The 22,272-nt window shown below is 38.8% G+C and overlaps 1 protein-coding gene across 1 annotated transcript in view; it reads right to left on the bottom strand.

The window, feature by feature from the left end:
- Positions 1 to 17,568: 17,568 nt before the first annotated feature.
- LOC115223610 overlaps positions 17,569 to 22,272 on the bottom strand; it is a 46,113-nt gene continuing 41,409 nt past the window's right edge. Inside the window, exons 17-18 of the mRNA XM_029794266.2 lie at positions 18,932 to 19,029; positions 17,569 to 17,604 (exon numbers count right to left, since the gene is read on the bottom strand). The gene's annotated coding sequence lies outside the window, so the exon portion shown is untranslated. The remainder of the gene's footprint in view (positions 17,605 to 18,931; positions 19,030 to 22,272) is intronic.

Genomic DNA, 22,272 nt, shown 5'->3' with positions numbered 1-22,272 from the left:
AACACTCACACACACACACGCACACACATATATATATATTTACGAGATGGTATCATCAAGAGAGTGACGAGCTGGCAGAAACGTTAGCACGCCGGGCGAAATGCGTAGCCGTATTTCATCTGCCGTTACGTTCTGAGTTCAAATTCTGCCGAGGTCGACTTTGCCTTTCATCATTTCGGGGTCGATTAATTAAGTACCAGTTACGCACTGGGGTCGATATAATCGACTTAATCCCTTTGTCTGTCCTTGTTTGTCCTCTCTGTGTTTAGCCCCTTGTGGGTAGTAAAGAAATAGGCATCAAAAAGTTCTGAACTAGTTCTATAGCGCGCCAACAGATGACAGCACACGGTTGCGTGCGCGGTGAGAGCTAGTTGTGACCTCCATGAGACAGAGTGCTTAATGACATTACAGTGATTACTCCGCAAGTTGTGAAATTTGTGTAAAAAATAGGGATTTTCATAGAAAATAAAAAGCACCTTTTCGATGTAAATAATTTTTGGTCTTAACATGATCCTATTTGAATTTTATCTTCTACGGAATGAAGATCAAGCCTTCTTCTATCATACTCTCAATTTTGGTCAACTTGCGCCGCAGGGTCTCGGGGAGATAGTGTTAGATGAAGGCTACCAAACCTGCCACACACAGACAACTTCAGCTTTATATATATAGATTAACTTGGTTGAAACTAGTTAGGAAAAACTCTAAACCCGCGTAGTGTGTTAGCGAATTATTGTCGGTTATGTAGCTTCTTACCTTCAAACACAATCTGAAACATAAAGTCATTGGTTATTTCATAACAGTCTTTTATGTCAAAAACATCCATAGGAATCGGGGCTTGGTCGAAATCGAAGAAACTGTGTATTGCGTAGTAGGTGACCTAATGAAAGACGAGAAGAAGATACATTAAACGGTTATGTGTGTGTGCACGCACAGGCACATGAACATGACTGTGTGTGTACGTGTATATGTGCATGTGTATATGTGTGTGCATGTCTGTACATGTATGTGTACGTGTGCGTGAGTGTGTATGTATATATGTGCATTTGTATACATGTATGTGTGTATCTATCTATCTATCTATACACACACACATATACATATATATATACATACATACATACACACATACACATATATATATATGTGTTTGTTTATATATATATATATATGTGTGTGTGTGTATATATATATATGTGTGTGTGTGTATATATATATATATATATATATATATATATGTGTGTGTGTGTGTGTGTGTGTGTGTGTGTGTGTGTGTGTGTGTGTGTGTGTGTATTAGAAAAGCGCACAGAAGATTGACGAAGAAACCCACGGGAAAATTACATACAAGATCTGGACAGGCTCATCCCTCATCAGTTATCGGTCAAAAGTCATAACAATTTCGTGACTTTATCTATATATATATATATATGTATATATATATATATATTGGGTTATCCCATAAATAATGCGGTTTTTTCAATTGCATGAACCAAAACTCGGAGGGAGATGGGATAAACTACCTGCATTAACTTGCTATAAAGGCTGGTAGTAATTTTACATTGTCTTTATTCTTAGTGCAAGTTTTGAAGAGTGTAGTTTTATTTTAACTTATTTTTCAAAACTATAATGGAAGTGACAAAGGAGCATATTCAGCACATTATGCTTTATGAGTTCAATAAAGGAAACAACACAACGGAAAGTGCGAAGAATATTAATACAGTATATGGGGGTCGAACAATAAGCATAAGCCAGTGTCGACGGTGGTTCCAGAAATTCCAAGCCGGAAACTACAGCCTAGCAGACGACCCTCGTCCTGGAAGATCTGTAGAGCTCGATGAGGATGTCCTGCAAACCTTGGTGGAACGAAATCTCATCGTAACTGTTGAGGAACTAGCGGAGAAGCTTGGATTTGGTCATTCAACCATTCATCGACACCTGCGTGCCATCGGTAAAGTGAGCAAATTGGGTCAATGGGTTCTTCACAAACTTTCCGAGTCTAATCGCGCGCAGAGAGTGAATGTGTGCTCTTCTTTGCTGTCACATCTCTCAAATGAACCTTTTTCGACTGAATAGTGACTGGTGACGAGAAATGGGTTCTCTATAAAAATATCAAGCGCCGAAGAGTGGGTAGGGAAAGGAGAAACACCGGCACCCCAGGCTAAAGAAGGTTTTCACCTACATAAGGTATTGTTATCAGTTTGGTGGGATATGAAATGTTGAGTCCACTTTGAACTTTTAAACCCAAACCAAACGATAACAAATGAGATCTATGGCGAGCAGCTTGAGCGGCTTAAAACAGCGCTAAAAGTAAAACAACCATCTTTGAGTTCAAGACGAAAGGTGTTCTTCCATCAGGATAGTGCTCGGTCACATATAGAGAGGATGATATACCAAAGGCTGGAGCAGTTTGAATGGGAAACGATGCTCTACAAGTCATATTCGTTGGGCATTGCCCCATCGGATTATCATTTATTCCGCAGTCTTCAAAATCATTTGGACGGGGAAAATATGAATTTTGTAGATGAGGTCAGAAAAGTTTTGGAGGTGTATTTTTCGCCATGGACAAGTGAATTTTGGAAGAGGGACCTTGCAAGTCTGCCAGATAGGTGGAAATGCGTTGTAGAAAATTAAGGAGAGTATATTTTAGATTAAAGAAGAACTTTGTTTATCTTAATTTTGAAAAATAAAAGTACAAACACACACACGCATATACACACACAAAAGCACGCACACACACACACACACACACACACACACACACACACACACAAAGACACACACGCATGCATAAATATTAATCAAAATTCAACTTCGACAAGCCCAGCAACTTACACTCTCTGAAATTATTTCCAACATGACCGGTTCGCTAGTGACATCATCCACTTCACTGGTTTTTTCGGAGTCTTGTTCCTGCAAGTAGTAGTAGTAGCAGTAGTAGTAGTAGTAGTAGTAGTAGTAGTAGTAGTAGTAGTAGTAGTAGTAGTAGTAGTAGTAATGGAAGTAACAGTAGCGGTGGTGATGGTTGCCAGCTTCAAGTTCTTTTGTGGAGAGCGTTATTTATTTATTGTAACACTTGGGGGTGGTCATCTTTTGCCAATTAAACGCATGCACTAGTACGTATGTTTAATTAGAAAAAGATGACCGTCCCCAAGTATAACAATATCTGTTTCAACACACGTTTTCACGTCAAGAATCTTGCAAAACAAATACATGTTATTTATTTTATTTTATTTTATTTTATTTTAATTTATTTTTGTTCTTCTTGTTCCTTGTATTCCATACAACCGAAGTCTGGATCCTGACAGTGACGTTTAAATATATCGAAGCTAACTGGACATTTCCTATCGTGGCACCAATTCATATAACATTAACGTAGTTATGGGTTAAGTCCCATTGTGGCATCTTGGGCAAAGTGTCTTCTACTCTAGCCTCAGGCCGACCAAAGCTTTTAAGTTGACTTAAGTAGATGGAAACTGAAAGAATCTCAACGTGTGTGTGTGTGTGTGTGTGTATGTGTATTAACAAGAAGACGAATCGAGCATGCTTTATTACACACCACTACAATTGTTTCTACACATGGCTACAACTTGTTCGTTACTAAATGTTAAATATATTGTAAACAACATATAGTGTTAAATACTACTATTCATCAATACCGACCGATGCATTTCATCAGGTGAGTGTTGTGTATTAACAAGAAGAGGAATCGAGCATGCTTTATTACACACCACTACAATTGTTTCTACACATGGCTACCACTTGTTCGTTACTGAATGTTAAATATATTGTAAACAACATATAGTGTTAAATACTACTATTCATCAATACCGACCGATGCATTTCATCAGGTGAGTGTTGTGTATTAACAAGAAGAGGAATCGAGCATGCTTTATTACACACCACTACAATTGTTTCTACACATGGCTACCACCTGTTCGTTACTGAATGTTAAATATATTGTAAACAACATATTGTGTTAAATGCTACTATTCATCAATACCGACCGATGCATTTCATCAGGTGAGTGTTGTGTATTAACAAGAAGACGAATCGAGCATGTTTTATTACACACCACAACAATTGTTTCTACACATGGCTACCACCTGTTCGTTACTGAATGTTAAATATATTGTAAACAACATATTGTGTTAAATACTACTATTCATCAATACCGACCGATGCATTTCATCAGGTGAGTGTTGTAAAAAAAACTCTGTTAAAACCGATTCTGTTTTCACTCTTTTTATACTCACACCAAAATAATATTTTAGCAATCTGTTGACAAAAAGATCAAACGACAAAAAAAAATAAAAACAAGGGAAAATAAAATAAAACAAGGAATTAAAAAACATCATACTTATTAAACCATGAACCACCAACTTACCATCTCCGGCTAGGTTTTGGCAAAAAAAAAAGAAATAAACGTTAAAAATAGCAATATCATAAAGTGATAGACTTCACTAATTAACCACTTCTGGTGCATATCACGGTTCCACTTCAAAGAAATCCAGTTAACCAGCCTGGCTGTCTCAACACAGCTGGATACCTTTTCCTACACTAAAATATATAACGTTGCAAACTTAATTTACGATATAAATAAGGGCAACTACAGTCTTTATTTTTGTTGCTTTTCGAAGCCATTGAAAAGTCTGTCAAACCAACAAATGCGCACGTGCACGTGTATATATACATGGACCTACGAGGGGTGCTGAAAAGTTCCTAGCTTTCGGTAAAAGGAAATACGGAAGAATGAGTTGATTATGATTTTATTCACTCTCTTATTGCGGCGGTTCTTCAGTTTTTCTAAGCCCTATAAAAGAACTCGGGAGGTTGGGCCTCTAACCAAGCCTTTTACGACATGCTTAAAGCCAGGAACCTTTCAGCACTCCCTCGTATATCCACACTATTTCCACCACACACACACACACACACACACATACACACATACATATATACATCTATTCATATATATATATATATTACTCTTTACTCTTTTACTTGTTTCAGTCATTTTGACTGTGGCCATGCTGGAGCACCGCCTTTAGTCGAGCAAATCGACCCCAGGACTTATTCTTTGTAAGCCCAGTACTTATTCTATCGATCTCTTTTGCCGAACCGCTAAGTTATGGGGACGTAAACCCACCAGCATCGGTTGTCAAGCGATGTTGGGGGGGACAAACACAGGTACACAAAAATACACACACACATATATATACATATATACGACAGACTTCTTTCAGTTTCCGTCTACCAAATCCACTCACAAGGCTTTGGTCGGCCCGAGACTATAGTAGAAGACACTTGCCCAAGGTGCCACGCCGTGGGACTGAACCCGGAACCATGTGGTTGGTAAGCAAGCTACTTACATATACACATACACACACACACACATATTTTATTGTCATTGATGTATACACTTACTTTTATACCGACCTACGTATGGAACCTACATACACACACGTAATAATATTGATATTTATATTAATTTATGTAGAAATATGGGATTATGAAAATGAATAAAAATAAATAAAGCATAGGCGCAGACGTGGCTGTGTAGTAAGTAGCTTGCTAACCAACCACATGGTTCCGGGTTCAGTCCCACTGCGTGGCATCTTGGGCAAGTGTCTTCTGCTATAGCCCCGGGCCGACCAAAGCCTTGTGAGTGGATTTGTTGACGGAAACTGAAAGAAGCCTGTCGTATATATGTATATATATATATATATATATGTGTGTGTGTGTTTGTGTGTCTGTGTTTGTCCCCCTAGCATTGCTTGACAACCGATGCTGGTGTGTTTACGTCCCCGTCACTTAGCGGTTCGGCAAAAGAAACCGATAGAATAAGTACTGGGCTTACAAAGAATAAGTCCCGGATTCGATTTGCTCGACTAAAGGCGGTGCTCCAGCATGGCCGCAGTCAAATGACTGAAACAAGTAAAAGAGTAAAGAGTATACAATAAGGTTAACTGATAAAACTGATTAAAACTTGTAAGTACAGACATATGTATTTTCATATAAAATGACTTATCTATTTACGTTCATATATTTGTTTTGCAAGATTTTTGATGTGAAATCGTGTGTTGAAACAGATATTGTTGTATTTAGGAATGGCCGAAATAAAATTAAGATTAATGTAAAAAAATAAACAACGCTGAAGCAAAGTAACACCAAATATATAGTGCGTGTGTTTTTATTGGCTAAACTGGCAAAATGACCATTCCTAAATACAACAGACTTATCTATTCACATACAATAATACTGACATAGATATATACGCACTATTTGTTTATGAATACACATCATAAATGTATGCACAGATTAATAAGTGATAACAAATACATCTGCATCATATTTGTAACCACTGGAATGTACCTAACTTTCTTTGAAACTCCAGATAAACGTCTGCGAAGGGTATCTTTTGTAGATGCTCTTAAATGATGGAATGTAATTGTGCCAACGACGTTTGAAAAGGCTTGTACTCGTTTGCACTCGTTCTGGCGATTGTACTCGTTCAGACGCTACATTTTTTTATGAAGACTCTCATTTTCCAGAGGACAGGAGATCTTGTCTCTACAATTGCATTTTCTATTATACTATTTTTAGCTGGGTTATTACTAGTCTTGTTTTTAATCTTCTTCTTAGTGATACTGCAATAATTATTATTGTTATTGCTGTTAGTTTCATTGTTATAATAGTTGTTATCCCCAAAGTCATTATTATAAAAGTTTACAGCATTCATATCGTTCTTTACATTATCTGCACAAACGTCGATATTATAACTTATATTAGAAATATTTGGACTATTTTGATTACTCCTTCCACTTATTACTTTGTATGTGAGGCCTACGTTAGTTTTCAGCTTATTATTAGTATTTGCAATAATTTGACTCAGCATCCTATCATTAATCCTATGAATATGGTATTCCGAATTACGCGATGTTGCATAAGGCAGCTTTACCGTATGTCGATTAAAACATTTTATAGTATTTATTGGATTTAAAAATGTGTTATCCAATGCAACGAAAAATTCCCTAGCAATTATCGATGATACATGTAATCCGAATACCGGAGTATAAACAGAAGCCGTCCATAGGGCTAGGCTCTTTATGGATGCAAAACCGTTGATCACTCTATGACTGGACACAGGCTTAACCGCATATTAATGTGTGTGTGTGTGTGTGTGTGTGTGGTGTGTGTGTGTGTGTGTGTGTGTGTGTGTGTGTGTGTGTGTGTGTGTGTGTGTGTGTGTGTGTGTGTGTGTGTGTGCTTGTGTGCATTTTGAAATTGGTTCTGGAAGTACATATAAAGGTAAAACATTGTAAATATTGGGTAGAAAAACACTTTAGGATAGCAAAAAGTCGAAAGTTGCCCGTGGGACTGGAACCCATATCTCTTGTAGATACGACAGGCCTTCTACCATTGTACCGAAGCAATCCTTCGCATTCGTTTATCCATTTTAGAAACTTTATTCAACCCAATATTTATATGCTATTATTTATAACTTTATATGTATTTCAAGAACCAATTCCAATAAAAAATTAATCCACACACACATATACATAAATATATATATATATATATATATATATATATATATATATATATATATATATATATATATATATATATATATATATATATATATATATATATATATATTATATATATATATATATATATTATATATATATATATATATATATATATTATATATATATATATATATATTATATATATATATAATACATATATATATATATATACGCGCGCGCACACACACACACCACACAATATATACATCCGACAATCTTCTTTCAGTTTCTGTCTACCAAATCCACGCACAAGGCTTTGGTCAGCTCTTGGCCAAGGAGCCACACAGTGAGACTGAACCGGGAACCATGTGGTTGGGGAGCAAGCTTCTTACCACACACCTACTCCATATTATTAATTTGCTTACGGTGGACAGAGAGAGAGAGAGAGAGAGAGAGAGAGAGCAAAAAGGCAGAACTTTTACATACAGCTCCTAATTTTATTCTAAGCTCTGTGTGAAAGTAGAAGTTACGACAACTCGATGTGCCATCTGCTTCATAGTAAGATCAGAAGAGTAAATAAGAAATTTTAGAAAACAAATCCTCGACTTAGATCTCCAATCGAATAACGAAACTTATTGATACTCACATTTGCCATATAATATCGAAACGTGCTCTCGCTTGGCATAGTTCTTCCTGGAACAATATAATCATTTCGCACAGCCTCGTAAACATCACATAAAACTCCTCGCACCGTTTTCTGAAATCAAGACAAACACATATACACTCAAAATATGTTTTATTTTGAAGACAAACCTGAAAGAAAATTTAGTTAGTTTCGAACGTCGCAGATGTATTTTTGTTCAAGGGACATAACTCTTAAAATTTACATTGTTTTATAATTATCTCCCTTAAATGTGAATAGTCTGTCTGCTTATTTAGTGATATATGAGAGGTGGAGAGGCAAGTGGATTAGGGTTATCTAAACAGAAGAGGTACCAGGCTATTATAGTAGTAAGTGAAAAGACAGAGAGAGGACACAGTATGCCTGTGGATCAGAGGCTTGAGTGTGATCATTACTGGTTTAATTTTCTACGAGAGTTCAGATTAACGAAGTAAGTACATGGCTAAGCCCACACACAAAAGTATATAAATAATAAATGCAGCCCTCACGGCCCTGATTTCCCGGTTTCTATGGCGTATGTGTTCCCCAGCTGGACGGGATGCCAGTCCATCGCAGCGTTACTCATTTTTGCCAGCTGAGTGGACTGGAGCAACGTGAAATGAAGTGTTTTGCTCAAGAACACAACGCGTCGCCCGGTCCGGGAATCGAAACCACAATCTTACGATCATGATGCTGACAACCTAACCACTAAGCCACGCGCCAGTCAGTTCTTGATTCCCAAGAACCACCTTATATGTATCATTAACTGAAAAATCAAGAAGTAATAGAACGACCTACCTGTCCAATGCTTTTAAATGGTTGATCAGTGAAAAAGAATTGTTGTGCTGTTTTCATTCTTACGACAGATGTGTTTCCCACTTTTTGCATTGCAGCATCAACGCTGGTGTTTGAAATAGGTAGAACTGTACAGTTTCTCAGGTCTTTGCTGATGTAGTAAGCAACCCCTATACGAATAAACAATGGGACCATAAGTGTCTTATTTAACCAAGGTACAACATTAATGAGACGTTGAGTAACTTTCTTCCGTCCTCATTCCTTGACTCCCTCACATCAATCTCAGAGGCTCTAAAAATGGTCAGAGGCTCTAAAAATGGTCAGAGGCTCTAAGAATGGTCAGAGGCTCTAAAAATGGTCAGAGGCTATAAAAATGGTCAGAGGCTCTAAGAATGGTCAGAGGCTCTAAAAATGGTCAGAGGCTATAAAAAGGGTCAGAGGCTATAAAAATGGTCAGAGGCTATAAAAATGGTCAGAGGCTATAAAAATGGTCAGAGGCTTTAAAAATGGTCAGAGGCTCGAAGAATGGTCAGAGGCTCTAAAAATGGTCAGAGGCTCAAAAAATGGTTAGAGGCTCTAAGAATGGTCAGAGGCTCTAAAAATAGTCAGAGGCTATAAAAATGGTCAGAGGCTATAAAAATGGTCAGAGGCTATAAAAATGGTCAGAGGCTATAAAAATGGTCAGAGGCTTTAAAAATGGTCAGAGGCTCTAAGAATGGTCAGAGGCTCTAAAAATGGGCAGAGGCTCTAAAAATGGTCAGAGGCTCTAAAAGTGGTCAGAGGCTCTAAAAATGGTCAGAGACTATAAAAATGGTCAGAGGCTTTAAAAATGGTCAGAGGCTCTAAAAATGGTCAGAGGCTATAAAAATGGTCAGAGGCTTTAAAAATGGTCAGAGGCTCTAAGAATGGTCAGAGGCTCTAAAAATGGTCAGAGGCTATAAAAATGGTCAGAGGCTCTAAGAATGGTCAGAGGCTATAAAAATGGTCAGAGGCTATAAAAATGGTCAGAGGCTATAAAAATGGTCAGAGGCTATAAAATGGTCAGAGGCTTTAAAAAATGGTCAGAGGCTCTAAGAATGTCAGAGGCTCTAAAAATGGTCAGAGGCTCTAAGAATGGTCAGAGGCTTAAAAATGGTCAGAGGCTCTAAAAATGGTCAGAGGCTATAAAAATGGTCAGAGGCTATAAGAATGGTCAGAGGCTCTAAAAATGGTCAGAGGCTCTAAAATGGTCATAGGCTCTAAGAATGGTCAGAGGCTATAAAAATGGTCAGAGGCTCTAAAAATGGTCAAGGCTATAAAATGGTCAGAGGCTCTAAAAATGGTCAGAGGCTATAAAAATGGTCAGAGGCTTTAAAAAATGGTTGTCAGAGGCTCTAAGAATGGTCAGAGGCTCTAAAAATGGGCAGAGAGGCTCTAAAAATGGTCAGAGGCTCTAAAAGTGGTCAAGGCTATAAAAATGGTCAGAGGCTATAAAAATGGTCAGAGGCTTTAAAAATGGTCAGAGGCTATAAAAAATGTCAGAGGCTATAAAAATGGTCAGAGCTTTAAAAATGGTCAGAGGCTCTAAGAATGGTCAGGGCTCTAAAAATGGTCAGAGGCTATAAAAATGGTCAGAGGCTCTAGAATGGTCAGAGCTCTAAAAATGGTCAGAGGCTATAAAAATGGTCATAGGCTATAAAATGGTCAGAGGCTATAAAATGGTCAGAGGCTCTAAGAATGGTCAGAGGCTCTAAAATGGTCAGAGGCTATAAAATGGTCAGAGGCTCTAAGAATGTCAGAGGCTATAAAAATGGTCAGAGGCTATAAAAATGGTCAGAGGCTATAAAAATGGTCAGAGGCTATAAAAATGGTCAGAGGCTCTAAAAATGGTCAGAGGCATTAAAAATGGTCAGAGGCTCGAAGAATGGTCAGAGGCTCTAAAAATGGTCAGAGGCTCTAAGAATGGTCAGAGGCTCTAAAAATGGTCAGAGGCTCTAAAAATGGTCAGAGGCTATAAAAATGGTCAGAGGCTATAAGAATGGTCAGAAGCTCTAAAAATGGTCAGAGGCTCTAAAAATGGTCAGAGGCTCTAAGAATGGTCAGAGGCTATAAAAATGGTCAGAGGCTCTAAAAATGTTCAGAGGCTATAAAAATGGTCAGAGGCTCTAAAAATGGTCAGAGGCTATAAAAATGGTCAGAGGCTATAAAAATGGTCAGAGGCTATAAAAATGGTCAGAGGCTCTAAAAATGGTCAGAGGCTATAAAAATGGTCAGAGGCTCTAAAAATGGTCAGAGGCTATAAAAATGGTCAGAGGCTCTAAGAATGGTCAGAGGCTATAAAAATGGTCAGAGGCTCTAAAAATGGTCAGAGGCTATAAAAATGGTCAGAGGCTATAAAAATGGTCAGAGGCTCTAAAAATGGTCAGAGGCTTTAAAAATGGTCAGAGGCTCGAAGAATGGTCAGAGGCTCTAAAAATGGTCAGAGGCTCTAAGAATGGTCAGAGGCTATAAAAATGGTCAGAGGCTCTAAAAATGGTCAGAGGCTATAAAAATGGTCAGAGGCTATAAGAATGGTCAGAGGCTCTAAAAATGGTCAGAGGCTCTAAAAATGGTCAGAGGCTCTAAAAATGGTCAGAGGCTCTAAAAATGGTCAGAGGCTCTAAGAATGGTCAGAGGCTCTAAAAATGGTCAGAGGCTATAAAAATGGTCAGAGGCTATAAAAATGGTCAGAGGTTATAAAAATGGTCAGAGGCTATAAAAATGGTCAGAGGCTTTAAAAATGGTCAGAGGCTCTAAGAATGGTCAGAGGCTCTAAGAATGGTCAGAGGCTCTAAAAATGGTCAGAGGCTAGAGGCTATAATGGTCAGAGGCTCTATAATGGTCAGAGGCTATAAAAATGGTCAGAGGCTATAAAAATGGTCAGAGGCTATAAAAATGGTCAGAGGCTCTAAAAATGGTCAGAGGCATTAAAAATGGTCAGAGGCTCGAAGAATGGTCAGAGGCTCTAAAAATGGTCAGAGGCTCTAAGAATGGTCAGAGGCTATAAAAATGGTCAGAGGCTCTAAAAATGATCAGAGGCTATAAAAATGGTCAGAGGCTATAAGAATGGTCAGAGGCTCTGAAAATGGTCAGAGGCTCTAAAAATGGTCAGAGGCTCTAAGAATGGTCAGAGGCTATAAAAATGGTCAGAGGCTCTAAAAATGGTCAGAGGCTATAAAAATGGTCAGAGGCTCTAAAAATGGTCAGAGGCTATAAAAATGGTCAGAGGCTATAAAAATGGTCAGAGGCTATAAAAATGGTCAGAGGCTCTAAAAATGGTCAGAGGCTCTAAAAATGGTCAGAGGCTATAAAAATGGTCAGAGGCTCTAAGAATGGTCAGAGGCTATAAAATGGTCAGAGGCTCTAAAATGGTCAGAGGCTATAAAATGGTCAGAGGCTCTAAAAATGGTCAGAGGCTCTAAAAATGTCAGAGGCTTTAAAAATGGTCAGAGGCTCGAAGAATGGTCAGAGGCTCTAAAAATGGTCAGAGGCTCTAAGAATGGTCAGAGGCTATAAAAATGGTCAGAGGCTCTAAAATGGTCAGAGGCTATAAAAATGGTCAGAGGCTATAAGAATGGTCAGAGGCTCTAAAATGGTCAGAGGCTCTAAAAGGTCAGAGGCTCTAAGAATGGTCAGAGGCTATATAAAAATGGTCAGAGGCTATAAAAATGGTCAGAGGCTTTAAAAATGGTCAGAGGCTATAAAAATGGTCAGAGGCTATAAAAATGGTCAGAGGCTTTAAAAATGGTCAGAGGCTCTAAGAATGGTCAGAGGCTCTAAAATGGTCAGAGGCTATAAAATGGTCAGAGGCTCTAAGAATGGTCAGAGGCTCTAAAAATGGTCAGAGGCATAAAAATGGTCAGAGGCTATAAAAATGGTCAGAGGCTATAAAAATGGTCAGAGGCTCTAAGAATGGTCAGAGGCTCTAAAAATGGTCAGAGGCTATAAAAATGGTCAGAGGCTCTAAAATGGTCAGAGGCTCTAAGAATGGTCAGAGGCTATAAAAATGGTCAGAGGCTCTAAAAATGGTCAGAGGCTATAAAAATGGTCAGAGGCTATAAGAATGGTCAGAGGCTCTAAAAATGGTCAGAGGCTCTAAAAATGGTCAGAGGCTCTAAGAATGGTCAGAGGCTATAAAAATGGTCAGAGGCTATAAAAATGGTCAGAGGCTTTAAAAATGGTCAGAGGCTATAAAAATGGTCAGAGGCTATAAAAATGGTCAGAGGCTTTAAAAATGGTCAGAGGCTCTAAGAATGGTCAGAGGCTCTAAAAATGGTCAGAGGCTATAAAAATGGTCAGAGGCTCTAAGAATGGTCAGAGGCTCTAAAAATGGTCAGAGGCTATAAAAATGGTCAGAGGCTATAAAAATGGTCAGAGGCTATAAAAATGGTCAGAGGCTCTAAGAATGGTCAGAGGCTCTAAAAATGGTCAGAGGCTATAAAAATGGTCAGAGGCTCTAAGAATGGTCAGAGGCTATAAAAATGGTCAGAGGCTATAAAAATGGTCAGAGGCTATAAAAATGGTCAGAGGCTATAAAAATGGTCAGAGGCTCTAAAAATGGTCAGAGGCATTAAAAATGGTCAGAGGCTCGAAGAATGGTCAGAGGCTCTAAAAATGGTCAGAGGCTCTAAGAATGGTCAGAGGCTCTAAAAATGGTCAGAGGCTCTAAAAATGGTCAGAGGCTATAAAAATGGTCAGAGGCTATAAGAATGGTCAGAAGCTCTAAAATGGTCAGAGGCTCTAAAAATGGTCAGAGGCTCTAAGAATGGTCAGAGGCTATAAAATGGTCAGAGGCTCTAAAAATGGTCAGAGGCTATAAAAATGGTCAGAGGCTCTAAAATGGTCAGAGGCTATTAAAATGTCAAGGCTATAAAAATGGTCAGAGACTATAAAAATGGTCAGAGGCTCTAAAATGGTCAGAGGCTATAAAAATGGTCAGAGGCTCTAAAAATGGTCAGAGGCTATAAAAATGGTCAGAGGCTCTAGAAGAATGGTCAGAGGCTCTAAAAATGGGCAGAGGCTCTAAAAATGGTCAGAGGCTCTAAAGTGGTCAGGGCTATAAAAATGGTCAGAGGCTATAAAATGGTCAGAGGCTTTAAAAATGGTCAGAGGCTATAAAATGGTCAGAGGCTATAAAAATGGTCAGAGGCTTTAAAAATGGTCAGAGGCTCTAAGAATGGTCAGAGGCTCTAAAAATGGTCAGAGGCTCTAAAAATGGTCAGAGGCTCTAAGAATGGTCAGAGGCTCTAAAAATGGTCAGAGGCTATAAAAATGGTCAGAGGCTATAAAAATGGTCAGAGGCTATAAAAATGGTCAGAGGCTCTAAGAATGGTCAGAGGCTCTAAAAATGGTCAGAGGCTATAAAAATGGTCAGAGGCTCTAAGAATGGTCAGAGGCTATAAAAATGGTCAGAGGCTATAAAAATGGTCAGAGGCTATAAAAATGGTCAGAGGCTCTAAAAATGGTCAGAGGCATTAAAAATGGTCCAGGGCTTGGTCGATCTAAAAGTGGTCAGAGGCTCTAAAAATGGTCAGAGGCTCTAAGAATGGTCAGAGGCTATAAAATGGTCAGAGGCTCTAAAAATGTCAGAGGCTATAAAAAGGTCAGAGGCTATAAGAATGGTCAGAGCTCTGAAAATGGTCAAGAGGCTCTAAAAATGGTCAGAGGCTCTAAGAATGGTCAGAGGCTATAAAAATGGTCAGAGGCTCTAAAAATGGTCGAGGCTATAAAAATGGTCAGAGGCTCTAAAAATGGTCAGAGGCTATAAAATTGTCAGAGGCTATAAAAATGGTCAGAGGCTATAAAAATGGTCAGAGGCTCTAAAAATGGTCAGAGGCCTCTAAAATGGTCAGAGCTATAAAAATGGTCAGAGGCTCTAAGAATGGTCAGAGGCTATAAAAAATGGTCAGAGGCTCTAAAAATGGTCAGAGGCTATAAAAATGGTCAGAGGCTCTAAAAATGGTCAGAGGCTCTAAAAATGGTCAGAGGCTTTAAAATGGTCAGAGGCTCGAAGAATGGTCAGAGGCTCTAAAATGGTCAGAGGCTCTAAGAATGGTCAGAGCTATAAAATTGTCAGAGGCTCTAAAATGGTCAGAGGCTAAAAAATGGTCAGAGGCTATAAAATGGTCAGAGGCTCTAAAATGGTCAGAGGCTCTAAAAAATGGTCAGAGGCTCTAGAATGGTCAGAGGCTATAAAAAGGTAAGAAAAAATGGTCAGAGGCTATAAAATGGTCAGAGGCTTTAAAAATGGTCAGAGGCTATAAAAATGGTCAGAGGCTATAAAAATGGTCAGAGGCTTTAAAATGGTCAGAGGCTCTAAGAATGGTCAGAGGCTCTAAAAATGGTCAGAGGCTATAAAATGGTCAGGCTCTAAGAATGGTCAGAGGCTCTAAAATGGTCAGCTATAAAAATGGTCAGAGGCTATAAAAATGGTCAGAGGCTATAAAAATGGTCAGAGGCTCTAAGAATGGTCAGAGGCTCTAAAATGGTCAGAGGCTATAAAAATGGTCAGAGGCTCTAAAAATGGTCAGAGGCTATAAAAATGGTCAGAGGCTATAAAAATGGTCAGAGGCTATAAAAATGGTCAGAGGCTCTAAAAATGGTCAGAGGCTCTAAAAATGGTCAGAGGCTATAAAAATGGTCAGAGGCTCTAAGAATGGTCAGAGGCTATAAAAATGGTCAGAGGCTCTAAAAATGGTCAGAGGCTATAAAAATGGTCAGAGGCTATAAAAATGGTCAGAGGCTCTAAAAATGGTCAGAGGCTTTAAAAATGGTCAGAGGCTCGAAGAATGGTCAGAGGCTCTAAAAATGGTCAGAGGCTCTAAGAATGGTCAGAGGCTATAAAAATGGTCAGAGGCTCTAAAAATGGTCAGAGGCTATAAAAATGGTCAGAGGCTATAAGAATGGTCAGAGGCTCTAAAAATGGTCAGAGGCTCTAAAAATGGTCAGAGGCTCTAAGAATGGTCAGAGGCTATAAAAATGGTCAGAGGCTCTAAAAATGGTCAGAGGCTATAAAAATGGTCAGAGGCTCTAAAAATGGTCAGAGGCTATAAAAATGGTCAGAGGCTATAAAAATGGTCAGAGGCTATAAAAATGGTCAGAGGCTCTAAAAATGGTCAGAGGCTATAAAAATGGTCAGAGGCTCTAAAAATGGTCAGAGGCTATAAAAATGGTCAGAGGCTCTAAAAATGGTCAGAGGCTATAAAAATGGTCAGAGGCTATAAGAATGGTCAGAGGCTCTAAAAATGGTCAGAGGCTCTAAAAATGGTCAGAGGCTCTAAGAATGGTCAGAGGCTTTAAAAATGGTCAGAGGCTCTAAAATGGTCAGAGGCTATAAAAATGGTCAGAGCTCTAAAATGGTCAGAGGCTATAAAAATGGTCAGAGGCTATAAAATGGTCAGAGGCTCTAAAAATGTCAGTCTAAAGGCGGTCAGAGGAGGCTCAAAAATGGTCAGAGGCTATAAAAATGGTCAGAGGCTCTAAAATGGTCAGAGCTTATAAAAATGGTCTGAGGCTCTAAAAATGGTCAGAGGCTCTAAAAATGGTCAGAGGCTCTAAAATGGTCAGAGGCTCTAAGAATGGTCAGAGGCTAAAAATGGTCAGAGGCTCTAAAAATGGTCAGAGGCTATAAAAATGGTCAGAGGCTATAAAAATGGTCAGAGGCTCTAAAAATGGTCAGAGGCTCTAAAAATGGTCCAGAGGCTATAAAAATGGTCAGAGGCTCTAAAAATGGTCAGAGGCTATAAAAATGGTCAGAGGCTATAAAAATGGTCAGAAGCTATAAAAATGGTCAGAGGCTATAAAAATGGTCAGAGGCTCTAAGAATGGTCAGAGGCTATAAAAATGGTCAGAGGCTATAAAAATGGTCAGAGGCTATAAAAATGGTCAGAGGCTATAAAAATGGTCAGAGGCTCTAAAAATGGTCAGAGGCTCTAAAAATGGTCAGAGGCTCTAAGAATGGTCAGAGGCTCTAAAAATGGTCAGAGGCTCTAAAAATGGTCAGAGGCTCTAAGAATGGTCAGAGGCTCTAAAAATGGTCAGAGGCTATAAAAATGGTCAGAGGCTATAAAAATGGTCAGTGCTCTAAAAATGGTCAGAGGCTCTAAAAATGGTCAGAGGCTTTAAAAATGGTCAGAGGCTCTAAAAATGGTCAGAGGCTATAAAAATGGTCAGAGGCTATAAAAATGGTCAGAGGCTCTAAAAATGGTCAGAGGCTCTAAAAATGGTCAGAGGCTCTAAAAATGGTCAGAGGCTCTAAAAATGGTCAGAGGCTCTAAGAATGGTCAGAGGCTCTAAAAATGGTCAGAGGCTCTAAAAATGGTCAGAGGCTCTAAGAATGGTCAGAGGCTCTAAAAATGGTCAGAGGCTCTAAAAATGGTCAGAGGCTCTAAAAATGGTCAGAGGCTCTAAAAATGGTCAGAGGCACTACCTCTTTCTTTTGACCAACCAATAAAAAACTAAAAATAAAGTATCAGTTATAAATAGATATCTACCTGTATTGTAATCATGAATAGTTGTCAGAATTCCTGGGGTATAGAAGGGTGGCAGTATAGTGGTGATGTACTGATCTATACGCATCAAATTGCGTCGACTGTCGTACCAAACCTGAAAGAATCCATGCACAAAGTTTTCAGTTTTACTTTACATCAATATCAATCATCATCATCATCATCATCATCATCATCATCATCATTTAGCGTCCGCTTTCCACGCTAGCATGGGTTGGACGGTTCAACTGGGGTCTGTGAAGCCAGAAGGCTGCATCAGGCCCAGTCTGATCTGGCAGTGTTTCTACGGCTGGATGCCCTTCCTAACGCCAACCACTTCGTGAGTGTAGTGGGTGCTTTTTACGTGCCACCCGCACAGGTGTCAGATGGAGCTGGCAAACGGCCACGGACGGATGGTGCTTTTTACGTGCCACCGGCACGGGGCCAGGCGAGCCTGGCAACGGCCATGAACGGATGGTGCTTTTTATCAATAGTTTAAAATATATATTGTGAATGGTTTTTTTATCTGGCACCATTTTTACAATCCTGTAAATAATAGTAATGGTAATTTTATATAAGCTTAAAGCTTATGGTGATCACCATGCAATGACTAAGGAAAATAATCTAATAAAGGGGCGTATAAGCCCTCAACAGAAAAAGAAGGCTTTCCTATCCGCGTAGAAGTCGAACCCACATCCCTTTGTTAATGCGACTGTGTTACCTTTATACCAGCGAATCAGCCTCCCTTTCCCTATCAAATTTAAGAACTATAATAATGGGTGGATAGATGGATGGGCGAGTGGATGGGTGGGTGGCTGGCCGGCTGGTGGGATGGATGGGTGGGTGGGTGGGTGGATGGATGGATGATCGATGGGTGGATGGATGATGGATGCATGCATGCTTGCATGATGGATGGATTGATGGATGCATGGATGGATGGATGAATGGATGGATGGACGGGCTAAGATGTAGGAGTGGCTGTGTAGTAAGTAGCTTGCTTATGAACCACATGGTTCCAGGTTCAGTTCTACTGCGTGGCACCTTGGGCAAATGTCTTCTACTATAGCCTCAGGCTGACCAAAGCCTTGTGAGTGGATTTGGTAGACAGAAACTGAAAAAACTCGTCGTATATATATATATATTATATATATATATATATATATATATAAATATATATATACATATATATATGTGTATGTGCATGTATATGTTTGTGTGTCTGTGTTTGTCCCCCAACATTGCTTGAAAACCGATGCTGGTGTGTTTACTTCTCCGTAACTTAGTGGTTCAGCAAAAGAAACCGATAGAATAAGTACTAGACTTACGAAGATTAAGTCCTGGGGTCGATCTGCTCGACTAAAGGCGGTGCTCCAGCATGGCCGCAGTCAAATGACTGAAACAAGTAAAAGAGTAAAGAGAGAGTATACCTAAAACACTGTACTTACTTCATGATAAGCAGTTTCTTCGTAAACAGGCAATGTTATTTCTTCATGGTAATACACCTGGTCTTCAAATATTGGTATGGAAATGTCACTGACATCACCTGATATTATATATATAGAATATCTTTATAAATATTTCTTTACTGCCCACAAGGGGCTAAACATAGAGGGGACAAACAAGGACAGACAAAGGGATTAAGTTGATTACATCAACCCCAGTGCGTAACTGGTACTTAATTTATCAACCCCGAAAGGATGAAAGGCAAAGTCGACCTCGGCGGAATTTGAACTCAGGATATCTTTATAAAGTAAGTCATCTGGAATACTAAATACCCACAAATAGTTATTATTAAGCAATGGTTCCCAACCAGGGCCCTTATGACACCTGAGAATCCATATAAGATTTTGGGGGATCCATTTAAGCAAAATAGTAAATTGTGAACCCATAGAAGTACATTAGGGTCCAATGTCGCTGACATCACCTGATATTATATATATATAGAATATCTTTATAAAGTAAGTCATCTGGAATACTAAATACCCACAAATAGTTATTATTAAGCAATGGTTCCCAACCAGGGCCCTTATGACATCTGAGAATCCATATAAGATTTTGGGGGATCCATTTAAGCAAAATAGTAAATTGTGAACCCATAGAAGTACATTAGGTCCAATGTCGCTGACATCACCTGATATTATATATATATAGAATATCTTTATAAAGTAAGTCATCTGGAATACTAAATACCCACAAATAGTTATTATTAAGCAATGGTTCCCAACCAGGGCCCTTATGACACCTGAGAATCCATATAAGATTTGGGAGATCCATGTAAGCAAAATAGTAAATTGTGAACCCATAGAAGTACATTAGGGTCCAATGTCGCTGACATCACCTGATATTATATATATATAGAATATCTTTATAAAGTAAGTCATCTGGAATACTAAATACCCACAAATAGTTATTATTAAGCAATGGTTCCCAACCAGGGCCCTTATGACACCTGAGAATCCATATAAGATTTGGGAGATCCATGTAAGCAAAATAGTAAATTGTGAACCCATAGAAGTACATTAGGGTCCAATGTCGCTGACATCACCTGATATTATATATATATAGAATATCTTTATAAAGTAAGTCATCTGGAATACTAATACCCCACAAATATTATTATTAAGCAATGGTTGCCAACCAGGGCCCTTATGACATCTGAGAATCCATATAAGATTTTGGGGGATCCATTTAAGCAAAATAGTAAATTGTGAACCCATAGAAGTACATTAGGGTCCATTAAAAAAATTATGCTTTAGATGTTATTTATTTCATGAAACAGATTTCTTTCGCTAACATTTTGCATAGTTCAAACTACACTAGTTAATGTATGGTGAACAAAATGGGAATTTTGAAAGAAATTTCTTTAAAACTAGTTTTTAACCCTTTAGTGTTCGCATTATTCTACCAAAATTAATGCTTTTTCATCCACCATGTTTTGAATTCATCATGCATTATCGTGTAACTTTGAGTCTGATGAGGTAATTGTTAATTTTTAAAACGATATTGTAGGGTTGGTGTGAGAGACCAGATCTGGCCAGTTTGAACATAAAACAGGCAGAATACTTTTGGCCGGATATGGCCGGTTTAAATGCTAAAGGGGTAAACATCAAATGGCTATGATGGCCCACCAGAATAGAACAGTAATTAAAGGGATCCATAGGCAAAAAATGGTTAAGAACCACTGTTATAAAGGAAGGAAGCCACTGACAGCAAATACTGACAACAGTTATTACAGAGAGAAAGTTACAAGGAGTACCAAATACTCAAATGGTTAAGAACCACTGTTATAAAGGAAGCCACTGACAGCAAATACTGACAACAGTTATTACAGAGAGAAAGTTACAAGGAGTACCAAATACTCAGAGATAGTATAAAGAAAGAAAGCCATAGAGAGTATCAGATATTCACAAATAGTTGTCATGAAGACATACAATCAGAAGGAATACCAAATACCTCACAAATAGAGATTATAAAGAAAGAGAGTACCAAATTTTGATAAACAGCTATCACAAAGAAAGGAAGTTATGGAAATTATCAAATACTTGTAAATAGGCGCAGGAGTGGCTGTGCGGTAAGTAGCTTGCTTACTAACCACGTGGTTCCAGGTTCAGTCCCACTGCTTGGCACCTTGGGCAAGTGTCTTCTACTATAGCCTCGGGCCGACCAAAGCCTTGTGAGCAGATTTGGTAAACGGAAACTGAAAGAAGCCCGTCGTATATATGTATATGTATATGTGTGTGTGTTTGTGTGTCTGTGTTTGTACACCCCCCCCAACATCACTTGACAACCGATGCTGGTGTGTTTACATCCCTGTAACTTAGCGGTTCGGCAAGAGACCGATAGAATAAGTACTAGGCTTACAAAGAATAAGTCTTGGGGTCAATTTGCTCGACTAAATGTGGTGCAAATGACAGAAACAAGTAAAAGAGTAAAAGAATCATTATAAAGAAATGGAACTACAGTGAGTACCAAGTAATTTTTGGAGATTAGAATAATCTTTTACCCCCATCTCAACCTAATTCTTTGTCTTCAGGATTCATGTAAAATTATCTCTCATCACTCCTTCTCAGGGAGCAGTGAATATTACCCATTTCATGAAGTATTAATGAAAATAATTATACACTAAGGAGAAAAATATCTCAATTTTTGTCAAAACCTATATTTATTTATACATTAAATTTTCTATTTTTTGGGAAGTGAGGGAGGTAATTCTACACATGCTTTTAATATCATCATCATCATCATCATCATTTAAGGTCTGTTTTCCATGCTAGCATGGGTTGGACGGTTTTGACTGAGGGCTGGCAACCAGATGGCTGCACCAGGCTCCAGTCTTGATCTGGCAGAATTTCTACAGCTGGACGCCCTTCCTAATGCCAACCACTCCGAGAGTGTAGTGGGTGCTTTTTACGTGCCACCTGCATGGGGGCCAGTCAGGCAGGACTGGTAATGACCTCGCTCAAATCTTTTTACACATGCCACCGACACAGGTGCCAGTGAAGTGATGTTGGTAACGATCACACTCAAATGGTGCCCTTTTAAATGCCACGGGTACAGAAGCCAGTTGGCTGCTCTGGCAACGATCACAACAATCACGCTCGGATGGTGTTCTTGACACCCTACTAGCACAGGCATAAGTGCCAGTAAGGCAATTCTGGTAACGATCATACTCGAATAGCCTCTCTGTCAACGATCACAATATGACTTCATCAATTCATATTATACTTGCTGAAATAATGACAAAGAGAACTACTGTAAATCCTCAAGTATAGTCCGCCCTTGAGTA

The sequence above is a fragment of the Octopus sinensis genome, linkage group LG23 (assembly GCF_006345805.1).
Source record: "Octopus sinensis linkage group LG23, ASM634580v1, whole genome shotgun sequence".
Lineage (NCBI taxonomy): Eukaryota > Metazoa > Mollusca > Cephalopoda > Octopoda > Octopodidae > Octopus > Octopus sinensis.
Note: the sequence above shows the minus strand (reverse complement) of the source record. Positions and strands in the feature narration are given on the sequence as shown.